A 27276-nucleotide genomic window follows, 5' to 3' on the forward strand; every position below is an offset into this window, starting at 1 on the left:
ATATATATAGTAGTAAATTTGATATGGTAGGGAAAGCTCTTCGTTGCAAAGCGCATTTCCGAGAGTTTGTCGGCAACAGATAATTCCCCGGTAATACCTATACAAGAGAGGGCGAACTTTGATGAGATGCTAGCTAGGGCCCTCCCCTTAAATAATTAATATAAGAAATTAATTTCAGGAGCAGGGTACACCAGCAGGGAAGTGATATTTGATCCCGTTCATTTAGGAAGTATGCAAATGAAACTCGAGCGAGCACAATACACAATGTTTGTAATTACATTGTTTACTCGATAATTGATAAGGTCAAAAATGGAGCATAAATAAAGTCGAGTATTGATTGCTCAATATATATTATATTTACTGACAAATTTATAACTATGCAGACAGATGCAATAGATGCACATGCAAAACTTTGCTGTTTATCCAAGTTATTAAAATTGTAAATATGTCTTGCTTCTGTACTATGTCCTTCCCCCTTTTTTAAATAATTAGCTTTACTGTTTCTTACATGGTGTGTACATATACATATATGTATAATGTTATACAATTGTATAGGGTTCTTTTTATTATATGCGTATGGCATGTGTTTTTGTTTCCAAAATGTGTAATCTTTCCTTGATTTGGATTAAACTTTGGTGATGAATTTGGGATACCTATAATATCGCCTTTTAACTTTGTTATAGACTAAATATGAATGTAAAATACTGTGTTTTTATTTCACAGAGGCTTATATGAAAGAAAAAGAGATGTGTGTGGGATTTAGTTTAAAAGCCTAGAAGAATGCACGTATGAATGATTAAGTTGGCATGCATGGGTAGAATAAACGATGAGGTTAATGACAGATACATATATCGTTGCGGCGCTCCACCTTATAAACAATGTTTTAATCTGCTCAACGAGTCTCATTTTATGTTTCCTGACAACCGAATCCTACATATGTGTGTACATATGTTTGTACATTTTTTGCATTAACAAGTATGCTGAATTTTGAATCGGTAAAATTGCGAGCTTAAAGCTCGTACTAGTATTTACTCGTATTTACACGAATCTGAATTGAATTAATAAGGATAATATATTAAATTGTCTTTATATGAGAATTACATAAAATTCCACTTAGAAAAATCATATTTCGACTATTCTTGTGGATTAATAATAAAAATTCAGTTATTTTATCGAGGTAAGGCAGTTATCAATAGAATTTTTGTTATTAATTCTATTGATAACTTTAATTAAATTATTAATTAAAATACAAATTGCACCAAATATATAATTAGTATTGAAGTTGATTATACTTATATTGGAATTTAAAGCAGTCCAGTGCAAAGAAAAATAAAAACACACCAAAAAAAATATATATGAAAAAGTTTGCGTACCGTAAAGGAAGCGGTCGAGTTAAGCTTATAAATAAGAAAGTTCTCGTCGACGACTTTACGACCGGCGCTTCTCAAAACCCAAACTGCCCGGAAAAAAAACGAACAGAATGCGTCTTTATATCACCTGAGAGACCTAGGACGCGAGGTCAAAAGGGGGTGGGTTGTGAATCACCCGACCCTTATTTATTTGACGTCATCGAACGGGGGGGGGGGGGACACCGGAAGTGACATCATCTTCCCCCTCCAGCATGCGTCGGATGCTTGACACAATGCCCTCGTTGGAATGTGCGATTTATCGCCGTGTAATCTGAACTTGAATTAAGATTTGTTCGGAGATTGTTTTCGGGTGTTACATGCATGAGGGTAAATTCACTCCGTTCTTAATAGAAAATGCATGTAAGCTAAAAACACACATATACATATATTATGTGTATAATTCAACTTACGTGTGACTCATATTATATAGATACATTTGTAGGTAGTGTTGTAGAGTCTTTAGTTTCAATAGTATGTATAATACAAAATGATCACTGCGGTAATTATTAAAATAAACTTAAAATGTACTGTAAACATAACCAGCAGCATAGATCAATGGTTAGCATGTTATGCTTTAAATTGTGTGGTCACGGGTTCTATACCATATGTTGCTGGACAGACTATATATATGTAACTCTAAAGTCGATCGTTTTTTTATCGGAGTTTGCCAATTTATCTGCTATCATTGAAACGATTCCAACAAATTGGCAACCCTGTCCCTTCCCCTTCGCAAAAGTAATAGAAATGATCACTGCACCGGTAATTATTAAAATAGACTTAAAATGTACTGTGAACATGACCAGCAGCATAGATAAATGGTTATCATGTTATGCTTTCAATTGTGTGGTCAAGGATTCTATCCCGTTGTTACTGTGAAGACATTTTCAAGGGTTTGCCAATTTATTTGATATCATTGAAACGGTTCTAACAAATTGGAAAACCTGTCCTACTCCTTTCGTAAAAATTCGACCTATTCATCATCTCAATTTTTGCTGCTTAGAAAATGCTGCAATTTTTTTCCATATATGTATGTATGTATCTGTGGCTGTTAATGGTTTGACCATAGGTTTTTACGTGTTTAAATAATTAATAAACAATTCTTAATCTGTGCATGATTGATTGAATAAATAAGTAAATAAGTATAATAATAATATAACTTAAATATAAAACCGAAAAGACGTATGTAATTCGATTCTGATTGGCTATCGTAAAATTCAAAGACGTTTGTGATTGGTCAGCCGTTAAATAATTTTTTTTTATTCAAATAAATTTAATAAAAAAACAAATGAAGATTTTTCATGGTTTTCATTTCATTTCCATTTACCGAGCGAAGCCGGGTAGCACCACTAGTAAACAAAAAAAAATCAACTCAAATATTCCATTGCAGTTTACTTGCGTACAAAAAAAACAAAAAGTCTCCCTAGTGCAAGCTTACGATATACACGAGTAAAAACAACAAATATAATAATTACTATATTTAGAAGCGATCAATCTATTTCCCTTTGTGTTTTTTCATGCAACATTAGTGTTGATATTACGAAAATGATTTTTTCATCCCCAAACGAAATATTTCATTCAGGGGTTGCGCACTCATTCATACGGAAAAACATCATAGACAAACATAAGGTGGCGGGGCGATTGTACGGACATTACTGGGGCAATAGTGAGTATTGAATCCATTCTCCATTCTCGCATTAGACTCACGAACCGTAAAATGAGTTGCCTAGAGTGGTTTCGACCCCCCCCAAAACCGGGACTACCCCGAATCCGATGCATAATAACCGAGATGATGGCAGGGGTTGGAGTGATGCTGCTGTCCCGTCGCGAAACCGCTCGTGCGCAATAATAACCTGATGAGAGGAAAATATTTTCATAAGCGAATTTACATAAATACAATTGTATCTCTCTATATGTGTGTCGTAACTCTACGACGGGGGGTGGGGTCAATACGACTGGGCTAATATAAACAGAGCACCCCTTGACGCTAACCCCCCTTGAAAATACAATAGCATGTGTTATCGAAAAAATCCCCGGCCCATATGACGTAATCTTTGAAAGTTTGATAATTATTGCTATTTGGGTGAGAATTGCTCATTTAATCGTGTCGAATTCCATTCTTTATTAAATTAAACTTCGAAATTAGTCGAATTTTTTGGTATTTCAACTACATAATACCAGCCTTATTGTAAACGTGTCATCATAAACTAAGTTTTACTTAACTACATTCATATGAAGTTTTGCGAACGGAAAACATTCAGTATCAATGTCGAATAAGTTCTAATGGTTTTTAAAAAATATTTGTGTATTTTTATAGTTGCTTTATTATCAATTTCTTTCCAAAAATATACATTTGGGAGACATTAATCCTATCACATTGAAAATTCTGACTTTGAATTAAATTTGAATGTTTTAACAACTGTTTAACTAAACTAAGGAGTCCAAAAATATCGAATTTTGTCACTACAGGTACTACCGAAAAAAATCACTACTGGTAGTACCGGTATCTTACAGTATTGAATTTTTTTTGCAATTAATTCAAAAAAATAATAAAAATTACTGTCGATTACTCATTCATGATTTCAATCAATCACTTGAATTAATTACTATCTTAATTAGAAAATACTGTGTTGAGTTTTCAGAAAAATCGTAAGCTGGAAGGGTTTTAATTGTTAACAAGTTAGTTTTCATAAATAGTCTCGGGTATTAGTACATTTTTGTCATGATTTATCTTTGGTTTTAAATTTATCACATACTTATTTAAATTCATCATACATATATCTATCTACTTTTAATTTATCTTATACTTAATTAATATAAATATATTATTTATCATATACTACAAGTTCACACTACATTATTTTAAGAAAAATACTAACTTAAGTAGCTTAGCAGAAAATTACTTACTTTACATTTAAATCATTATATGTACGTATGTATATGTTACAGTTAAACTGTTATTGTCCAACCAGTGAGTACGGATATAACAATAGAATTAAAAATTCACTTCTGAATTTCAGTGAAATTTTAATTCGAATTAGAACGTTACCACGAACCCTAACAACCTAGTCTTAAATAAATAAAACCGACCCGTTGAGGTTGGTTTTATTTATATTTATATTTTTTATTTATTTATTTATATTTAAATTTTATATACTATATTTATATTTACATATATTTAATATAGTACAATTATAATTGTTGACAGTTGGATGATAGTGCGTCGCCGATATGAGTCGCGCCACCTCACGTCACAACCCCGCTTCTCTCCATCCCCTCATATGCCCTTCCAGCTACTCCGCTCCTGTATATTCCCACTCTCTTCATGGTTCTCTCTTCCACTATCTGTTTCGATTTGACTTTTTTTTTATGCCTAACCTAACCTAACCTAATCGAAACAGATAGTGGACCATTAGGATAGTGGGAATGTACAGGAGCAGGGTTGGAGAGAATTCGGCATCGGAGTGGGGATGGAGAAAAGCGGGGCTTTGACGTGGGGTGGCGCGACTCGTATGAGCGACGCACTATCATCCAACTGTCAAAAATTATAATTTCACTGATAGGGGTCAATAACATGTAATTGGATATGATTTCATTGAACTATACCCAGTGAAAATGTGACTGGTTATGATTTCACTGAAACGTCATTGAAATTATAATTTCACTGCTGTTATAATTTCACTATGACATATTTATAGATACATACACACATTGATGGCGATAAGATTTGAATTATTGAATTGTTGAAACACTGATAAGAATTATAATAAAAGAAATCGTCTTTACAATTAAGTTAAATTCAATTTCGGAAGTTCTGAAAAGAGGTTTCTGTAAAATTTAATGTCGAAGCTATGAAAAATTAACATTGAAGACAATTTTTGACTCAATTATAATGTACTGTATTTGAATTATTTTTAATTTAAATAAAATATATGAATCTGCCAGTGGCTCCTCTACAACAAAAAAATGTACGGAAACCCAAAATCAATCTCGAATTTCGCCTGCAAGTTTCGTTCGTAAGTTTCACAATGAAAAGCGATTCCAAAACAGCGAAGGGTTTCGTGTGGACAAATTTAAAGCTGTCGACGTAACGAAGGGGTGAAAAATCAGCTCGCCAAATCGACAGTTGAAAAACGACTTCGAATCACACGGACGAAGAGGATTCACGATCCGACCGGAATTGCCCCGCGTTGCGACCGGCTAAAAATGTAGATATAATTACGGAAACCACCCCCTCCCCCCCACCACCTAAAAACCCACCCCAACCGTTTTATAGGAACGTCGAATTTGCTCCTGAGCTACGTCCGTCCCCTCACCCAATCCTACCCCCTTCTCCTGCAGACCGACCAGGGGGATGATTAATTCCGACTTACGTGCAATTTGTCTTTGGCTATGTTTTATTGCCGACCCACCCAAAATCCTCCCCCACCTGCCCTCTTTACCCACTCACCCCTTTGTACGTGATGGCCCGGGGGTGCCCCCGCCCCCCTTCCGCTAACGCCGAAAGCCTACAGTGCGAAACTCGGCTATACGGATTAATTTGTACACGAGCCGGCATACGTGCTCAAACGAAAGCTCGTCCTTTTGAATGTCACATAGACGTGTTTTCTTTTTCATTTTTTTTCAAGGTTTGTTTACGTATTTTTATTTTATTTTGTCTGTGCGTTAAATAAAACTTAAATTCGACGATAATTGGAAGGTTTTTGCATTAGATCCAATAAGTATTCTCGGCGCGTGTGCCGAAATGAAATTTTGTACGAACAATGTCTTGCAGGTAACAGGTGTACGGAGTGTGCCTTATGCAGTGGCGTGCCATTAAAATATATATTCATTTTTTCACTATAAATGACAAATGAAATAGAGTACTTTTATATGAAACATTACTTTTTGATTTTTAATTATCTTCAAAATACATCTTATATATATTTTAATACCTACTGATCTACTTAGCCTTTTACTATTTTACAATACAATATTTATTTATTTTTTTGTTAATAATTATAATATTATCTTATTTTAATGCACGTGTACGGCATAATAGGAATAAAAGCTCAAAAACCTATTTACAATTGTTCAAACATAACTTTGGTGTAAGTTTTATTGATTGTATAAATAAGTTTAATGTGTAGTACACCTATAGTATATATATGTAGTATTTAATGTTTATTTATTTTTTTAATATTTAAATGTGTAAGAAAAATATCTCAAAAGCCTATATATAATTTTTATAAACGTTTATAATATCAGCAACAGCAGAGAAGCTCTCGGGTTCGAGTCCGGGATTAATCTCAATTAAAAATAATTTTTTCGCAGTATTTCAGCAGTGCTGCTGGTCAGACTTGGATATTTGGGCTCCAAGTCAATCGTTTCTTGGTGGTGTTGGCCAATTTGATGGAAGAACCGTTGCAACAATGATATCAGATAAATTGGCAAACTCTGATAGGAAACGATCGACTTGTAGTCACAAATATCCAAGTCTAACCAGTAGAATTAAAGATTAGCATGCGATCGAACCCGGTAACCCCTCCCCGGTGATAAACATAAATTCAATCACCGAGCCATACTGCTGGCTAAATTTATAATGTATACCTATATATGAACATAGCTAATTGGATGAGATGTTTTTATTAATCCATAGTAAACTGTAGTGCAATTAAAATGAAAATGATTGTTTTTAGCAATTAAATTAAATCAAACTTTTATGTACGTACGTTGAAAACATCATTCCGATTTTATGCTCACATTTAAATCTTATAAATTATTCGTTACGATGCAATTCGCTAAAAACTCAACGCTAAAAACTCGCATAACTGTATTGCAACAGAATGCATAAAAATTAACACTCCAGTTTACGATATCGTAAATTTCAATTAATTTCCATGCACACGAGTCTCCGCTGTATTCGAACGATAAAGTAGTGACTTGTGCGCTTTATAACTTTGTTCAACGACAGAGAGACAAATTTCCCGCAGATAAAATTCAAACTCGTCCATACTTTCGAACAACGCAGATAAAAAACAAAATTTCATACTCGTCAATGTTAAACGACAAAACTACCAGGCATTCATATCACTAATTTCGCACCTGCGCTCATTATACATTCAATTAAGATCGTATTAGAACCTTACACACCTGTGGAGAGACGGCTCGAATTTCCCACCGGCAGTGACGTCACAATATCCTTTGACGTCACTTCCGATAGTACCTGGGGAGCCTTTTGAAATGATAATAATTTGCCACGGGATTGAATCAGCGACAGGCGTTCGAATTTATCACCGTTCATTGTTGAAGACTTTATCCTCAGCGAAAATTGTCTTCTGACACGTGCGAAATCTACATATGTACATATATAAAAAAATATTTGTATCTTTGTCTATCCGCCATATACATCCACATACTTTTGATTTTTTTATTGTATTTATAATACAGTATAATATTTATATACAAATCAGAGCCAGAATTAAACATTTTATCACCTGAGACAGAAGGAAAAATTTACGCCCCTATTTGTAATTTTATTTTCAATATGTATTTCTTTATCAAAAATGAGATATTACACATATAAAATTTAAGGGAAGGCTAAAGCTTAATTCAATAGGGGGGGGGGGGGCTGATATATGACAATAGAACCGTTTAGATTGGTATACTGTCTCATAATAGCCAGCAGTTTGGCTTAGTGGTAGCGTATATACATATTTAGCATCACTGAGGTCAAAGGTTCGAGTTCTCGCCACTGCTGGTTAGATTTGGGGGTTTTGTGACTCCAAATCGATCGTTTCTCTATCAGAGTTTGCCAATTTTATCTGATCATTGCTGAAACGGTTCCTGAAAATTGGTATTAGATCTAATCCTGTTTATATAACAAAATCTGCCTGTGTATAATTTGTAATAATTATACACAGTAATCTGAAATCTATAGATATCTCTATAGACATCTCTATAATTTCGTATTTATTATATGTATAAAAATTGTATACAAAAAAAAAATCTAAAAATAATCCATAGATGTCTCTATGATTATTTTTTCTGATTAATTGTTATATGCTATATATTCTGATTGTATATGTATGTATTACTGTATTTCGTTAACGTACACCCGTCGCATTGGAGCAAATCTGTAATGGCGAGTGTATATTGATTTGTAACAATAAAATAAAAAAATAAAAATTAAAATAATACCGTAGTTACATATGTACATAGATTTTAGATTTGTTATGTAAGGGCTCAAAGACCAATGTTAAATATATTTACATATATATGTATGTTCATTCAGTTACAGCGATTTCATACTATCGGTGAAAGTATACTTTCAATGGCATACATTTACTTCTGATAATTCTATTAATGTCGTGTCTTCTTTTTCTACCTCCAACAACATTTATTTGATATATTCGTCAGTGTATAAATGTTTAATTACAATAGAAGAAAAATTTGTTGATGTTCGACCAACTTTTGTAGTTTGTCTAAATACGGTTTTATAAAGGGAAAGTTTGATTCCTGAATGAAATGCTTTTTTTTTTCATAAATTAGACAGTCCTCAAGTCATTTTTTTCCAATTGATGCTGTTATGATCTAGCATCCAAGTTGTCCTAATTTGTGTGGGGTCTACCTCACGGGCCCGAAACTGAAATGCCCGAAAACGCAAATATCGGAAGGCAAAGATCGAAAATCGAAAGATCAAAAAAAGGATGCATGGTAAACGGTACTATGTATATATAATATATGTATATGAGTGGCATGCGGTGAAATTATCTCTCTTTTTGTCATACAGCCTTGTTTAATGTGCGCGCAGAATACGGGAGGAAAAGCCTGTTCCTCTTGTTACTGTTGTATCCTGCTCGCGCAAATTAAGTGAGTATGTACCGTTTACCATGCAACCTTTTTTTTATCTTTCGACTTAAGATCTTTCGATTTTCGATCTTTGCCTTCCGATATTTGCGTTTTCGGGCGTTTCACTTTCGGGCCCGTGAGGTAGACCGCACTGTACCATATGTACAAACATATGCATATATTTATGTATAATACTTTTGTTTATTTGCAACTCGGATATGATCGTTTCTCGCTTTGCGGATTGGTGAAATTTCACCACACATTAATCAGCGGTTAAAATTACGGTCAGACACGGCCGTATTGCGAATCGAATTTGCTAGTCAATTGCTGAATCTAAAATTCAATGAATATTCATTCACAAACAAATATTTTAATGATGTTCAATCGAAACTGGAGAGGACGATTCGTATTTGTATTGCATAATTAAATTGGTCGCTCTCGCATTAATCGTCGCACTCAACCCGTTGACGTCCAACAGCCACTTTGCATTCGATTAATTTTTAAATTCATATCGCTTCAAACAATTCTGTCGAAATTTATTATTACATAAGTCATATTAAAATTTAAAACAAAAACACGCTACTATACATATACGAATTTTACTTTCATTTATTTATCTTAAAATTGATTCCATTACAAATTAGCCAGCAGCATAGCTTGAAGGTTTCGTTAATGCAAACCACCGAGAGGTTGCCGGGTTCGATCATGTGGGTTGATTTCGATTGAAAATAATTTATTCCGAGTATTTATGTAGTGCTACTGTCAGACTTGGATACTTGTGACTCAAAGTCAATCATTTCTTATTAGAGTTTGCAATTTATCTAATTTTATCGTTGAAACGATTCCTGATAAAATTGGCAAAATCCATCCTACCCACCATGTTGCCACCATTTGAATATGATTTCAAAATTTATGTAGTCGATCCGATATAGGGTGAAACTTACGAGATCCGAGCTTGCTATCGCATTCATGCAATATGTTGTAACATTGAAAGGACGTAAAATAATTTATTTATGTCTTATTTAACTACCTTTATAATATTATATCAGTATAATTCGATGCAAGGTCTTTAATAATATTACTGTAAGTTTTGCTGTCCATAACAAGACGTCTAAAAGAAAAAGTATACATATACGTATTCCATAAATAAATTAATTATATCAACACGTATTTTATATTAAAATTTTATTTATGTAAATATTTCAAAACACGAAACACGAACGCCAAACTTACAAAAAATAAAAATCAAATTCTACCGACCGCTATACGCACGAACAATATTGTATTTCTTGATCAAAGCTCAATGTGAAATTAAAACGAAATGTAATTGGACATCGCGGGTTGAGTGGGGGGTGAATGCGATAGCATGTACATATTACGCAAGTCTCATGCTATCTACAATTTATATATATTTTATTTTATTTTATTGTTACAATCAATATACACTCGTCATTACAGATCGCTCCAATGCGACGAGTGTACGACAACGGTCAAAAATACAATAATACATATACAATTCGAATACATAGCATATAACAATTAATCCGTACAGAAATAATAATCATAGAGACATCTATGGATTATTTTTAGATTTTTTGTGTACAATTATTATTACAATTTTTATACATATAATAAACACGATATTATAGAGATATCTATAGATTTCAGATTACTGTGCATAATTTTTACAAATTATACACACAGATTTTTTTGACAACAGGAAATGATCTAATACCAATTTTCAGGAACCGTTTCAACAATGATCAGATAAAATTGGCAAACTCTGATAGAGAAACGATCGATTTGGAGTCACAAAACCCCCAAACCTAGCCAGCAGTTTGGCGAGGACTCGAACCTTCGACCTCAGTGGTGCTAAATATATATTTTAATTTATTAATTAAGTATTTAATTAATAAATTAAAAATTAAAAACTAAACCACATTGCTTACAAGTTAAAAAGTATCAGAAAATTTTTAATTTTAAATCAAAAGGTTTATGGAACCTTACTGGATGATAGCACTACATCAAGGCGATATATTTTCCACTGCTAATATGCACACTTACGAATAAACACAGCTCTACGTCAAAATTAGGTGTTTCGCCCTCCCCAACCAAGCCACGGGGATGGGGAAGAAGAGGGCGTGTAAAAATTTAATTATGCGGGAGAAGAGGACCCCCACCCACCCACCCACACTTTTTGCACGAGGGTTTGGGGCACCCTAGCGAACGGAAAAAAATATAAAAAAAAGTGATCGTGTCCCCCTTGAGCGAGGGGTAGAACGCGCGTTGACATGTGCCAGTGGCACGCGGCGTTCGAGACCGCGACTTTTGCGTTAACATGGCGGCCAAATGAAAAAAGTGCGGTCGGGACCTAATTCGTTTGGCCCCCGGCGAAACTGGCCGGACAAACGGGGGATTCCCGAAACGTCTCAACAGTTACTGATGCCATTTTTTCCTCGGTTTGTTTGTTTTCCTCCCAGTGGAAAAACGAAATTGATGCGCGTGTATGCCTTGAGCGAGACGCGCTGATGTGACAGTTAATGTTGCTCGTACTGGATTGAAAGTCTGGTCACAGTGCATGTATGAGTGATTAATTTAAAAAACCAAATAAAAAGTCTGATAAGTATGTAGCTTTAACCATAATTCTAATGCACATAAAACTACATATGTACGTATTAAGTATATTTAAATATTCATGAAGGTCCTACAACATCGTATTCTTAAAATCTCTTAAAAAGATACTTGAGGGACACCAGCTGTAAATACTAAGATCCGTGATAAACGAAAATTATTTTTAATTCCAATTATCCAAGTACAAGAAAATGAACAACAATATATATTTGGCCACAGTATCATGTTGGGGTGACCCGTGAAGACACCGTGGTATACTTGTGTATAAAACATAAATAAATAAATAAAAAAAAAATGTATATAAAAAAACCTTATTGAGAAATCACTAATTCTCTCCATAAGCTTTGATCATGAGTAAAGCCCGGACTCATAGGGTGCCGCGTATTGTTTAAATGTTGTAAATGCATTGTTAAAGGTTTGCCGAACCTTTTTTACAAAGGATTTACAACAATGGAACAATGAGCGGCACCTTGGCTATCCTACCTCTAATCATGAGTATGCAGAGACGCGGAGAAGCGGGGTAGCAGGGTATCGGGGAAGTGGGGAGTGTGGAGCGTCTGACATGTGCTCCTGATATTGAGCGCGCCTGACTTGGAACGAGTGGCGTCAGCATCGGATGCGCTGCTCGAGAGCGTACATGAAAAAACACACACATTAATTCATCATTTCGACGTAGGCGAAAGGCGAACTTTATATAAATTACCTTACACTGTATTTACATATATATGTATATTATAACATATAACTTTAGTTTCATTTGTGTATCAATTCCTTTCCGAAGCCACCCGTTGAAATCAACAGGCACATCACTAGTCTTACATAAAAGCAGTGATTCTGATGAAAACACAATAAATTAGCCACATCGTATTCCACTGGTTAAGCAATTGTGTGCCAGTAAAAGTCTTGGTCGAAAATTTTATTCAATTGTTACAATATCTATTGCCACTAATAAGATTTGAATGGTTTTTAAATAAGATCGACAGTTTACTATTATGTAAGGTTTGCCAATTTATTCATTTTTTTAATTAATTCATTTGTTATTACGGAATTGCCCCAAGACGACACATATGGTAAACTTTGTACAAATGTTATTTATATAAATTTAAAATATTATTATCAATTTGAAATTAAATTCATATAATGCTGACAAATGAGGGCAGGTGGTCAATTTAGTAGAAACCATTTCAACAATGAAATCAGATAAATTGGCAAGCTCTAATAGAGAGCGATCGACTTGGAATCACATATTATACATACATACATCTAAGATCTGGCCAGCAACACTAAATCAGTAACCCCTCACTTTGCAACTTAATTGTTGTGAAAGTTTCAATAAAGTTGGATTTTCCCCCTCCTTCCTATCGAAAATTTGGCTAGTTGAAATTGTAGATTGTTACAACAATACAAATGCTTCTGGTTTATAATTTACAATTGCATACCTCTGTTACGGGGACGAGAAGGAGATGGTGTGCAAATATTATAGTCACAGTTTTTTTTATAAAATCTTCTTTAATAGTAGTAATTACACATGAGATTAATAATAAGTTTTTGTTACACGTTACTAGTTAGTAGTTACTAGTTAAGTCAGTGATTAGTAAGAGACGGTTCGACCACAAGTGACGGTTCAATCGCAAGTGACGGTTCAATCGCAAGTGGTCTTCCATGTGTTTTACATCGGTATATATTTAATAGATGTAACAATTTGGACCAATCATAGTTCGTGGGAAAAAATGTTTTTAGTGTTTGCATATGTATCCCTTGAGGGTAGACTTCTCGAATTTCGTCGTGCGGATTTAAGAGGAGTTTTGGTATTTGAGGGAAACACAATTTGTCACGCTGGGGGCGTGAGAATAAGAACAAAGCTATTCAAAAACGATACTCTTAGTGTTAACATATGTCGAGAAATGGTTGAGCAGATACACATGGCTCGTCACGCAGGTAGCATTGGGTCGTGAGAAAAATGCAACTAAAACAACAAAAGATTTTGGAAGTCTCATAAATAACATTAAAGGAAAATATCAATTAAGCGTACGGTCAAAGAATCTAGATAACAAGCGGGAATAAAGAGTAAGATATTCACAACATAACATCCCCTTCGTTAGATTAAACATATGGCGGGATTGCCATGTGATTTAACAATAAAAGTAAAGTTTTGTATAAAATTTTGAGAATTACAAACATCGTTATAATAATTCCATGTGATTTTACATGTAAAGTATGTAATTAAGTATTATATAGTCACTTAATATAATAATTATAAATGTCTAGTTTTTCAAAAGACCCTTAAATAAGATATTACAAAAATAGTAGTTATAATAAACATGTAATGTAACATAAATTTTTTTTTTTCTACAAAAAAATATAAAAACAGTGATTATAGGAAAAATCACACAAGGTGTGTAAATGAAATACAAGAATAATAATTATATCAGAAATAGTAAAGGTAATTAAATGCAAAGTAATTAAAACTATAGCAATATAATTGTATAAAACAATTGAAATAGTAAAAGTTAAAATAATAATAAAGATTTCGTATTTGTTTACAAGATATTATGAAATGAAAATATAATATACTAAATAATGATTCGTGTAGGACTTTTACAATTGGTAGTTACAATGAGTATATTTAGTTGACAAAAATTCAATAATATTTTCTTCAAGTAATTAGTAATACATTGGTTTAATTGAAATCTATAACTATACTGTAATTTAGAATGATATATTATCATTGTTTTGTTACCGAGTTATTCGTATAACAATAGTTTTTACTTATTTGTTAATTATTATATCACTTTCAAATATAAAGTTTCATTAAAAGTATTTATATAAAACAATGTAATTATTAAAATTAAAAGTTCATTTACTTTTCTTAAGTAAGGTATTTGTAACCTTGAAAGAGATTGGATTGATACAAGTTAAATTATTGATTTCCACATATGAAATCAAGTTTTATATGCGTCTATAACATAATATACAGACATGTATATTGTAAACAAATATTATAATTGTTCAATCAATTGTTTTCTAAAACAACCGTTGAATTTCAACAAGCACAATAATAATTCATTTAAATGATAAAATAAAGTTTATGAATTATAGAATATAAAAGTTTTAAGTATAATCCTAAATTGTTTAGAGAATTTAGTCAATTTCACATTTTTTTCTTAATCTAGAAAAACACAAAAAAATACAAGAATAATAGTAATAAACATTAACAATAATTAATAAGATAATTGAGAAAGAATGACAACAAAAATAATTAATACGATGCAATGGTTAGAAATCACTGAATAGTGACAAAAAATAGATAAAGATTTGTTTCTAAGAGATTTACCTTTAGCTTTAGATTTGGGTTTATTTAGATTTTTGCGCAAATATAAATAGTTAATTTGGTTTACGATTAATATTATTTTACGATTCTTACTTGCGTATAAGTAATTCTAATTAGTTTATTTATAATCCGAGTAATGAAGGTTTTAGATAGTCATTCGAAATAGTACGAATATGTTCAAAAGATTAATTTCAAATCAATTTTCATATATTTAGTGTACATATACATATTAATAGTAATATATATATATATACGAGAGAGATCATATAACCGTATTTATATGATAAATTTAATTATTTCTTTTTATAACCAAATAATTGCTCTTATAAATGATGATAAGAGTACGCATCACTGTTTGTGATATCATTTAATTCATAGTTGAAATGCATTCAATGAAAATTATTTATTTTTTATTCTAGATAACATGTTAGCATTCATGTTATTCAAATTTCCGTTATAAAATCGATTATTCCGATTTACTTGAGCGAAAGTTACATGATTATTAATTTTTATATTTCTTCGAAGTAAGTTTACTTTTCTTTTTATTTTTACCGTAGGTTTGCATAACGTTTTCTTTGTGAATCGAAGTTTATTTATGAATTTGGTTTTATTATTATGTTCACTTATTTTCATTTTCTTATTTATCTTCATGTTAATAGTTTTACTCATTTTTATAATTAATTTGTTGAAGACCATATCTTCTGACAAATTAATAAATCCTTTTTTAACATAAAGTTCAATTATTTTTATTTTCTTTTTAATCTTAACCTTTTTATGTTTAATTTTCGCCGTATTATTTTTATTTAAACGATTGCACAGGAACATATCTTCTGACAATGTTTTTTCTTCAATGGATCCTTCATTAATAATATGATTAATTATTTTATTTTTATCTTTTATTTTCATATATTTATTTTTATTTAAACGATTGCACAGGAACATATCTTCTGACAATGTTTTTTCTTCAATGGATCCTTCATTAATAATATGATTAATTATTTTATTTCTATTTTTTATTTTCGCCGTTTTATTTTTATTTAAACGATTGCACAGGAACATATCTTCTGACAATGTTTTTTCTTCAATGGATCCTTCATTAATAATATGATTAGTTATTTTTTTATTTTTATCTTTTAGCAATTTTAATTCATCAATAGATTCATTATTAATTATTTTTATTTTCGCGTTTTTATTTATATGATTGCAAAGATTCACATCTTTTGGCAATATTATTTCATTACTAGGTTCTTCATTAATTGTTTCATTTTTATTTAGGCGATATGTATCATCTATCATCGTATCATCTATCATAGTATCATCTATTAGCTTATCGTTTACTAACGATTGTGATTCATTAAAATCAGGAAAAGATTCATTTGAATTTTCAATAATGTTTTTATCATCGTTACAAATAGGTAAATTGGGTAATAATTCATTTTCGATAGACTCTGAATATGAATCAATAGTAGGCGAATGTAAATTTTTTAAACAAGATATCGAATTCGAATTTAAATTAACTAATGACGATTCGGTTTTATGTTCGATTGAAATATCGTCATCATTATCATCTTCTATTGGAAAAACTGTATCGAAGACGGTTAGAGTATTATTGGTATAATCAAGTTTTGCTCCACTTGCTATTAAAAATTCGGTAGGTAATATTCCGTCAAAAGGTAATTTGAATTTTTCTATTACTGCTTTGTGAGCATTATGTAAATATTTGACATGACGTGTACTTTTAATAATGGGGTTTTCTTTTTTCGGAATTCCATGATCATATGAAATAAACGTATTTTGAATTCTTAATATTTTTTTCTCGATATCAAAGCCATTACCTTGAAAAATGAAATCAGCGCCAAGAACGCCGTTAAAATCATTGTTAAAGTTGTTATTAATTAATTGGAAAGAGAATGGAAAAATATTATTATTTTCTAAAATTAAATGAACGATATCACGGGAATATTTATTTTGTGATATATTTAAATTTTCAATTGATATAAATGAAAAAGAATGAAAAGGGTTAAATAAAAATTTTAGTTTTTCATTGTTTGCTTCTAATGCATCTATTTCTATATAATAGTCATAATTAGAATTCATTATTACTTCGTCAATTTTTTCTGAATTTTCTATAAATGATAAATTTGAATAAACAGGTTCATCGATGTATTTCGATTTGTTGAAATTTGATTTAGGTTTTCTATAATTTCGTCGCGAATATTGATTCGAATATTGTCGTGAATAATAATTGTTGTATGCCATTTTACAAAATTAAAATATTTAAATCAACACATTAAAATAACACAATAGTAAAGAAAAAAAATTGAGGATTGAGATAAAAAAAAATCGCCTCTTATCTGAATTTTTGTTGATGAAACTGGATGATGATATACACATAGTGCTGGATCTGCTTGGATCACGAGTTGTCCTCGTCGTGCTGCTATTTCTGCGTCACGGACTTGCGATGTCCTCAGAGGTTGCACCGTTTCCTTTGAAGATGTACTGGTAGATCTGCTTTCTCTGCATACTGCGAATTAGCTCTGCACACTGTCTGCTTGGTCTCGTCAGTTGTCCCGTAAGAAGTTTTGAATTCTCCGCTTAGAAGATTCTGGTAGTTGGATTTTTGCTGGGCTTGAAGGATGATAATCCACCTGGTCCACTCTGAAGTTGTCTTTACAACGGTTGGTCCTTCGTTTTGTAGTGATATCCAGTTGTTCAGCTGTATCCGCAACCGCTGCCACCAATTTTTATGTTACGGGGACGAGAAGGAGATGGTGTGCAAATATTATAGTCACAGTTTTTTTTATAAAATCTTCTTTAATAGTAGTAATTACACATGAGATTAATAATAAGTTTTTGTTACACGTTACTAGTTAGTAGTTACTAGTTAAGTCAGTGATTAGTAAGAGACGGTTCGACCACAAGTGACGGTTCAATCGCAAGTGACGGTTCAATCGCAAGTGGTCTTCCATGTGTTTTACATCGGTATATATTTAATAGATGTAACAATTTGGACCAATCATAGTTCGTGGGAAAAAATGTTTTTAGTGTTTGCATATGTATCCCTTGAGGGTAGACTTCTCGAATTTCGTCGTGCGGATTTAAGAGGAGTTTTGGTATTTGAGGGAAACACAATTTGTCACGCTGGGGGCGTGAGAATAAGAACAAAGCTATTCAAAAACGATACTCTTAGTGTTAACATATGTCGAGAAATGGTTGAGCAGATACACATGGCTCGTCACGCAGGTAGCATTGGGTCGTGAGAAAAATGCAACTAAAACAACAAAAGATTTTGGAAGTCTCATAAATAACATTAAAGGAAAATATCAATTAAGCGTACGGTCAAAGAATCTAGATAACAAGCGGGAATAAAGAGTAAGATATTCACAACATAACACCTCGTATATTTAAAATTCATATGAAAATTCTAAGTATCCAAACTTTTATCCTAGGGCACGTACCAATTTGATAGTTTAGACGCCTGTTTCAAAAAACATCAAACTCCTCAACCAGATTTGGATTTTTTCAATCTAAAATATGCTGATCTCTTTGATGGATTATTTTATTTGAGACCGTAAATGAATTATTACATTTAATTTGTACATATTTAATTTTACATCTTTTAATTGTTTTTTAAAGGTTTATTTCATGTATGCTTAGCTTTAGTGACGAGTATATCTGTAATGTCACTATGGATTAATTCTAGCACGTAAATAAATAAATGTAAATATGTACATATGTATATAACTATCCTGAGAAATGTTTTGAATTTTAAGTTATACATTATTTAAACTAAACTTCCAAGGTAGACATTAAAGTTTGGCTGGATGAAATGTATATAATTATACATTACACGTAAATATTTGTTTCCCTGTTATATTATTCATGTATTAAAATATCAAAACCGCTTATTTTTCAGTTATATTACCTCACCAACAAAGTTTTAATGCGGATATATTGTGCTTTGAAAGAAACCAAACAAAGTTAATGAATATGTATGAATGAACATATGCGGTACAGATTTCCGTCGTATCGAGTGCTAAGAAGATGTATTCAAAATTCAGCTAAAATAGAAAAGTTACAACGAAGATGTGTCTCTCAGCATAAGAAGAATAGAAGAAGAAGAAGAAGAAGAAGAAGAAGTAGGGAAGGGAAATTTGCATTTTTATGAAAACGTTTTACGGCGAAACGAAAAAGAAGTTTGTCCTTGCGGTCGCATTACGGCGGTATAATTTTAAATAAATATTAAATAACCTCTACGCTGCGGTGACCGCAAAGTATTTCGCGCATATTTAATTACAGGTTCGAAAGGAGATATAAATTAATTTAATATTTCACAACTCCACTTCAGATTTGTATTTATTCACGCCGAAAGAGCGTTACTGTTGCGAGACTTAAAGCGAGAAACGTCCCATCAAAGCAAAGTGTCTCTAAAAGAGGTGTACAAAAATTAAACTAGTGCCCGTAGTCACCATCTGCTCGGCGTAAAATAAATATTTAAATAAGGCGAAGGGTTGTATCCACTATTATGCGAAATAAAACTCAGTTATGACGCCTCAATCCTCCCCTTCCGGGATAATTTCGGCGCCCCAGATGCGCCTTGTATGCCAGCTCACATAAATTTTCAGATTATATATTTCAACTAAAAGACTTATTTGCGAATTTTCCGAGAGCGTTTTTTTTTCTTCGTTTTCTGGGGCGCTTTTTCTCGCTGAAAAAGATGGGAAAAATGGGGCCCCGTTTATTGCGCAAAAATGTCAACCCCCCCCCCCTACTCCCTTCCCTTCCCGAGGGTGGTTCTGTCTTATTTATGTGACACGTTGAAAGTGCTCGGAGAACTTACCGCAATATTCTAATACCCATATACATATACAATGTACATACATATATTCTAATACTCACTAATTTTCACTCAAAACCTACCTAATCATTAGATATGATCCTCAAAACCCCTTTCAGGTACAAAAAGTCAACTGAAAATGTTATTTTACTAACTTAAAGACGATAAATATCATATGGCGTCATTCAATTAATTATTTTAATATCCTATGTAGCATCTAATAAATAAGAATTCAACAAAAAAGATTAATTTTAAATATATGTACATACATATATAATTACTGCTGTAGAATTAAATTTGAGTATTATACCAGATCTTATGATTACTTTTTATTAATATTCATGATTTTAAAATAAATTAAAAATTAAATTTACAAATAGAGACAATTTTTTTGTTTGATTAAAATTTTAATCAAAACAATATTTTAAATATGCTATTTTATGTTCTTTGTTTTAGAGTTAACGTGTGTTTGAGTCTAATATGTAAATTTTGAACTAACCGTCAGACACGTTTTTCCTCCAGTTTTTGAGGTCCATTTTTAGACTTACAGAATAAATTTGTAAATAAAGGTCACATACATATATTCGTCGTATGTAATTTTTGTAACATATTTTGAAACGTTTCCAGTATCACTTGGCAGTGTTATATACTGTGTATTTGATATGTCAAAAGTTATATATGAATAATTGCAATCTACACAATCGATCTGATATGGAAACGTAAGGTCATAACTTGAAGGGTAAAAACGACCTTCAATTCGGGTTGTTTTTTATTGAATGTTTAACCTCAGTTTTAACTTTGAAGCTTTAGCATAATTAAAACCGGATTATAACGTTCATGTTGTACACATCGTTTGGCGTACACGAAATGGCTGTATTACACGAACTTAATACAATATTTATACAGGTAAAGCAGGGTTACCATATCCTGGTCATTAGAAAAGAGCATATTCAATATGGTTAATATTAGGACAGGTTTTTAGACTTATATAGATGTATGATATTTTTTCATGCTATCAACTTACTATTGATTACATATTTTATTTAAATTATTCATATTTATTTTTGTGGGATTTGAGTACGCTTTAGAATTATTTGACAGAATCGTTCAAAACATTTTTTTTAATTCGCCAATATGAAAACACATCTAGGTATTTGTTTTTTGTGCAAAAGCTTGATTTACATATTTACTTTAATTATCTATGAGAAAATACCACGATGGCCCGCATAAAAGAAAACAAAACTGAATCAAATAGAAATCCAAAATATTTTACGTATGTATTACGTGCTTATAGTCTGGGTGACTTAATTGCCTAATGCTGCATTTAAATGATTACAATTAATCCGAATTTCAGTAAAAATAGTATTATATTTTTACCATTGACATTTCATTGAATGGCTTAGGTTAGGAATTGATATATAATTTTAAACTTCATAGATATAATACAAATGTAACTTAAAGGCTACCAAATTTTGTACCAACTTACGCTTGATATTTTTGACATTTTTTATTAATTTATTTTTTTAAAAATATTGCCATTACGGGCTATTCCAATGCGACACCTATGGCCTATTTTTAAATATTTTTTATTTTAATCGAACATGTACATACTCGCCTTTACAGATCGCTCCAAAGCGACGAGTGAACTAATACAGATACAATACAATAATACAGTTAATACAAGCATTTTTATACAATGCAAATTCATACAAACATCATCCACAGTGACATCTATGGAGACGTTTTTGCAACATTTTATTATATAGATTGGCGAATCTCAAGACGCAGAATAACTTGAAATTTGCAAGGAAATTCCAATTTAAAAGAACTATTTCAATGACAGTCAAAACCATTTGGCTAACTCTGAACGATCCACCTAGAGTCACAAACCAAGGTCTGGCCAACAGTTACTAGTGTGAATTGAACCGTGACTACTCCTTCGAAAGTATAGTGTGCTAACCACTAGCCCACGCTGCTGATTATATGTACTGTATATAAATTTATAATATTATTATGAGTTTGAAATTAAATTCAAATAATGGTGACAAATGAGGGTGAAAGCCAATTTGGTAGGAACCGTTTCAAAAATAAAATCAAATAAATTAAAAAAACTCTTATATAAAATTTCCGACCTGGAATAACATGTATCCAAAATCTGGCTAGCAACTATTGGGCTGGGCATATTGCTGGTTTATCGATTCTTTATACGACTTAATAAATCTTAAGAATTACTACTTCAGAATCAACAGATTAATTTTGTTTCTCACTGACATTTATGCTTTATAATATAACTTTAATTTTTTATACTATATGTATAATTTTTTGGTGATTCCTTCGATAAGATCGATGATGTTGATAATATTCCTTCATTATTCATGTAGATAATAGGTACAAATCGCATTTGATTGATGATGAAGAAGTGTAACAATTATGAAGAGGCAGGATACGATGCACGGGAAAAAGTTACTAGAGCAACTCCTATCAAAATTTTGTAAAACTTATCAAATTTTAATTTTATTACTGGCATTTTTTTTATTGACAATTCTTTTTATTTATTTAGGTTTAAATTTGGACCATTGTAGCATTACAGGAGTTCCTAATGCGCCACAATAGTCGAAAAAATACAGAGACATAAGAAAAATAAACATATAGGTATATACAAACATAGTAATACACAACAAAAAATAAATTTATACGTAATCATAAAAACTAAAGCATTATAATAATAACAGTAAAAATTTCAAATAATAAAATACAAAGTAGGGAATGTCTTGCACCTATAGCCAGCACCAATATACATATAAGAACTAGCCGTAAATACAAAACATCCCTGCGAGGCTCAAATGGAAAAGAGAAGATCAAAATTCCACTCATCATCACATTCAATTATGAAAATAATGATGAGCGCAGACTACCAGACAAATAGGTTAAAATAATCTTCGATAACCTACGAACACTGAGGTGGAAAATATCTTCTGGAAATAGATTTCTCAAGAAGTCGGATAGGTCTTGGAATATGTCACATTTTCAGCACAGCAGCAAGATTTCATTGAAATTCAGATAGCTCTTAGAATAGCGGGCAGAAGGTACAACCATCGAATGATGACATCTACCAAACACATAAAGTCCCAAATGTTTTTCTACCGTGCAATGCATAAATAAATCGTGCAATCAGATAAAAATGCCGCGTAATAACTATTTTATGATCGTGCATTCACTGATTCTGTCGTAATTCTAGGTCAATTATGTTGGGCCAACAATTCACACTTAAACAGGATGCATTAATAGTTCAATCACCTTTCCACTCAACGTGGACATGTCTGGAGAAAAGGGACGTGTGGTAGCCCTAATGTAATGATCGACGGATAAACGCACGCTCTCGTTAACCTTCACACCTCACATAAAGAGCGTAAGTTACGCTCGCGGAAAATATTTTACGAGACAGATTAGATTCGTCTGGTAGGAGGAGTGTTTTAGTGCAGGCCGAAGAAGAAGCTAAAGCCTCGAAGCGTTGCGAAGGGCAATAAACAAAAACGTAATTAGCCCTAGGTGTAGGGGTCGAGACTAGACCCGAACAGGGGTCTAAGCCCTGCCGGGCCGCGATATTACTGCGTTATGATTCTTTATAGCACCCGCGGGCACCAGGCCACAGGTAGTTCTTCTCTCTCTCGTGCAACTTTCCCAATTCGACTTCCCGGTCTTATCCCGGCCCTTATTTCACCAGGAAATCTCGCATTTACGACCTCCATATTTTCCTTGTGATTAATAAAAGCAGGTTTCGATTTTATCACTTTTCCGAAATGAGACTTTTAATCAAAATTTCCTATAGATCAAAGCTGACGTCCTCAATAAGTGCAATATAGAAATTTTATTTTACATAGATATATACCAGATAAAATTAAATGCGCCTTCCTAGACAATTAATTAAAAATATTGCAGCATTTATTACATAAATCGCTGTATGTCGAGGCGCTGACGAACACAAGATTAACAATTAATGAATCCATAGAGACATCTATGGATTAAGACTTGCACGTATTTTACATAGCCAGGAGTATGGCTCATTGGTAGCGTGTATGTTTAGCACTAAGTGATTATTGGGTTCTATACTACTGATCAGACTTGGGTGTTTGTGAGTCCAAGTCGATCGTTTCTTATCAGAGTTTGCCAATTTTATCTGATCATTGTTGAAACGGTTCCTTAAAATTGGCAAAAAAATCTTCCGACCTGTTGTCACAAATCTTCTTAAGTATAATACTTACAATACTTCCGTACAATTTTTGGTCTATGATGTCGTGTTTAAGAGGGCTAGACACCAGTGCCTTGTCCACACAAACGTATTAGACTTCTCCCTTCCTCAATTATGACACTAGAGAAATTATTTTTTAATTTGCTATGGATATCCACCATAGGCATGTTTCTATGTTTTTTTTATTTTTTTGATTAGTTATTTTTCATATTTTATTTTTTTGATTAGAAGCTAGGAGCCACCAAACATCTATAAAATCGCATCGTTTTTACACCCACGAAAAGAGTCCAGCATGCTAATTTAACGATTGATTTTTAAAAAAATACGAAAACACAAACATAGAAAATATTTTTCTCATACCGATGATGAATTTTTTTTAAAATTGGTCCAGTTTCGGAGGAGAAAACTGGAGAACAGAAACCTCGATTTTGTCGATTTAAAATAGGTATTATCTGGTCGAAGCGCAACTGTCGCATTCACTCAATATATATATCGAAGAAAGGAATGGCAACAAAATTAAGGTTTCAGGTATACAGCCCTCTTAACGTGTAAGATTTTAACTGAGTGATCAAGCATTCAATCCCTGGCCCGATGCTGCTGGCCAACCTTTGGATATGTGACTCCAGGTCGATCAGAGTTTGCTGATTTATCTGATTTCATTGAAACAGTTCCAACAAATTGGCATCCTTAATTCTATGAGCTATTGATTTTCGCTATAGATGTCTCTGTGGATGTTAATCGATGTTTGTACATATTTGCCTTGTATAATACTTACAATACTTCCGTACAATGTTTGTTCATAGATGTCGTGTTAAATGTTAAAAAAATTATGTATATATTCGTTAATATTTTGGTATATACAAACATATGTCAATAGGGAAACAATCGAAAAATACTATTGCATTTCGAAATCGAGCTGAACCCCAGGGTGAGCATTTGAGTATTATATTCGTTTCGGTGTATGAAAATAGATATTTGTACCGTGAAAGCTTCACTCTGGCAAAGCAGGAAGCGTCCAATCAATGTTGCAATATTTCATCCCCAGGGGCAGTCATTTCCTGCTGCACCGGAAGTGCTTTATGCTGCACCATCGCTGGACAACCGAAAGGGCTTCTCTACCAACGCTATTCCCGCCCACAAAACTTTACCATCTCGAAAACAACACAAAAAAAATATCAAACCCAAAATAAAAAAACATTGTGACATTATGTTTCGACAAATTTGAATCGTGTTCGATGCTGAAAGAAAAAATAAACGGAGAAAAAAAATAACACTCGTTTTGTTCGTTAAATCCAATTTGTGAAAGTGGACACGACGATATCATTTTCCGTTTCGAAGAAAATGCTCATTCGGACTATTGTCTCGCTTTTATTGTTTTTCGTTGTTTTTCTTCTTTTTTTTTTGCTTTGACGGAAGCCATAAAATTTAACGGATTATTTCGTTATCGATTTTGACCGTTGCGAATAAATGCGACTTACATATTATACGACCCGAACACTCGTATCTAATCGACCGAATTTTATACCATTCCACACAAATCTTAAGAGAAATATGTATTTTCGAAACTGTTTGTATTTTTTTAGAATTATATTGAAGACTTGAAATAAGAAAAAATCGTCTAGACTAGCCGAAAAATTCGTTAAATTTGGTTAAATAAGTAAGTGTTATGTACATGTGTACATTTAAATTTGTTGATATTAATAATTCATGAATATTAAATGTTATTTTATATGTTGATACATATGTACATATGTATATTGATAATTTTTTATTTAGCAAACATAAGGCATCATTCTGGCTAAAAATATTTTTTTACTCGACAATATTTTAATATTTGTAAAATTAATTGATATAATAAAATTTGAATACCACTTTTTTATCATTTTGTTCTTCATTAAATCTCAGACACTAAAAAAATTCAAAAAGAAAGCGTCCAGATTTCAATTATATTTACATTTTTAATATTTCAACAAAATTTTCAATGGAAAACAATAAACATTCCAAAAAAATATATATAATAAAAAACACAAAATTAGAGTCGTAATTAAATATAATATAAAATTCCTTACAAAAAAATATTAAATAATTTATTATTTTAAACGTACTGATTAAAATTAAACTAAATATTTTACAAATTAAATATTGGCATTATAATATAATGGCTCATCATTCTGCCTCATCAATCTATGCAAAGAATTAAGAATTTAAATCCCATAATTGTAAATTTCTTTGAATAAATCTTCTCTTACGTTATTAAAACTTTCATAAGATCGTTCATTTTTAAAAGAAAATTTGTAGCAAAGTGCACGGCATAATCTAGGCAAGTTAATAGCGAGTTAAGTGAGACCTGACGTAATTAATTGTCTCGCCCAGCCGATGTGACGCGCTTTTCTTCAATCAAAATCAGAGTCGCAAATGGGGCAAAGGGGGAGGGGGGCTTAAGTTGCAATTTTTAAAAGCTTTTCAAGTGCATATGATAAAGTGCCGTCGCTAAAATTAAGTTGCCGGCTTTTCGTCCCAGTCAAAGTGCAGCAGATCCGCTATGCAAACCACCTCACTTTGAGCCCAGGAAAAAATCGGTTATTCATCGTGACTTAAATTTCATTTTTTGTTTCGTTCAAACACTCTTTATTTTTTGAATTTGAATTAATCGAAAATATATAGAATAAGCCCAAAACAAGCACGCCATATATTATTAAATGTACTTTTTCATTTTTATGTCAAGGCTAAAAACACATAGAGATCGATTCGTTAGGGATTCCAGCAATTAAGGTGAGTACTCAAGCCATAGGGAATTGACAGAGTGTGTGCTTATTCGACTTGGTCAGACTAATATTTATTTTATTTTTATTTAAATTATGCCAGAAAGGCCAGACAGGTAAACCCCAATGCGCCTTCCTGGCCAATTACATACACATGTAAATCGAAACAATACCTGACATCTATGGTCAGATATTACAAACATCGTATAAATACGTTCAATAACATTTTT

The sequence above is a fragment of the Arctopsyche grandis genome, chromosome 13 (genome assembly GCF_051622035.1).
Source record: "Arctopsyche grandis isolate Sample6627 chromosome 13, ASM5162203v2, whole genome shotgun sequence".
Taxonomy (NCBI): domain Eukaryota; kingdom Metazoa; phylum Arthropoda; class Insecta; order Trichoptera; family Hydropsychidae; genus Arctopsyche; species Arctopsyche grandis.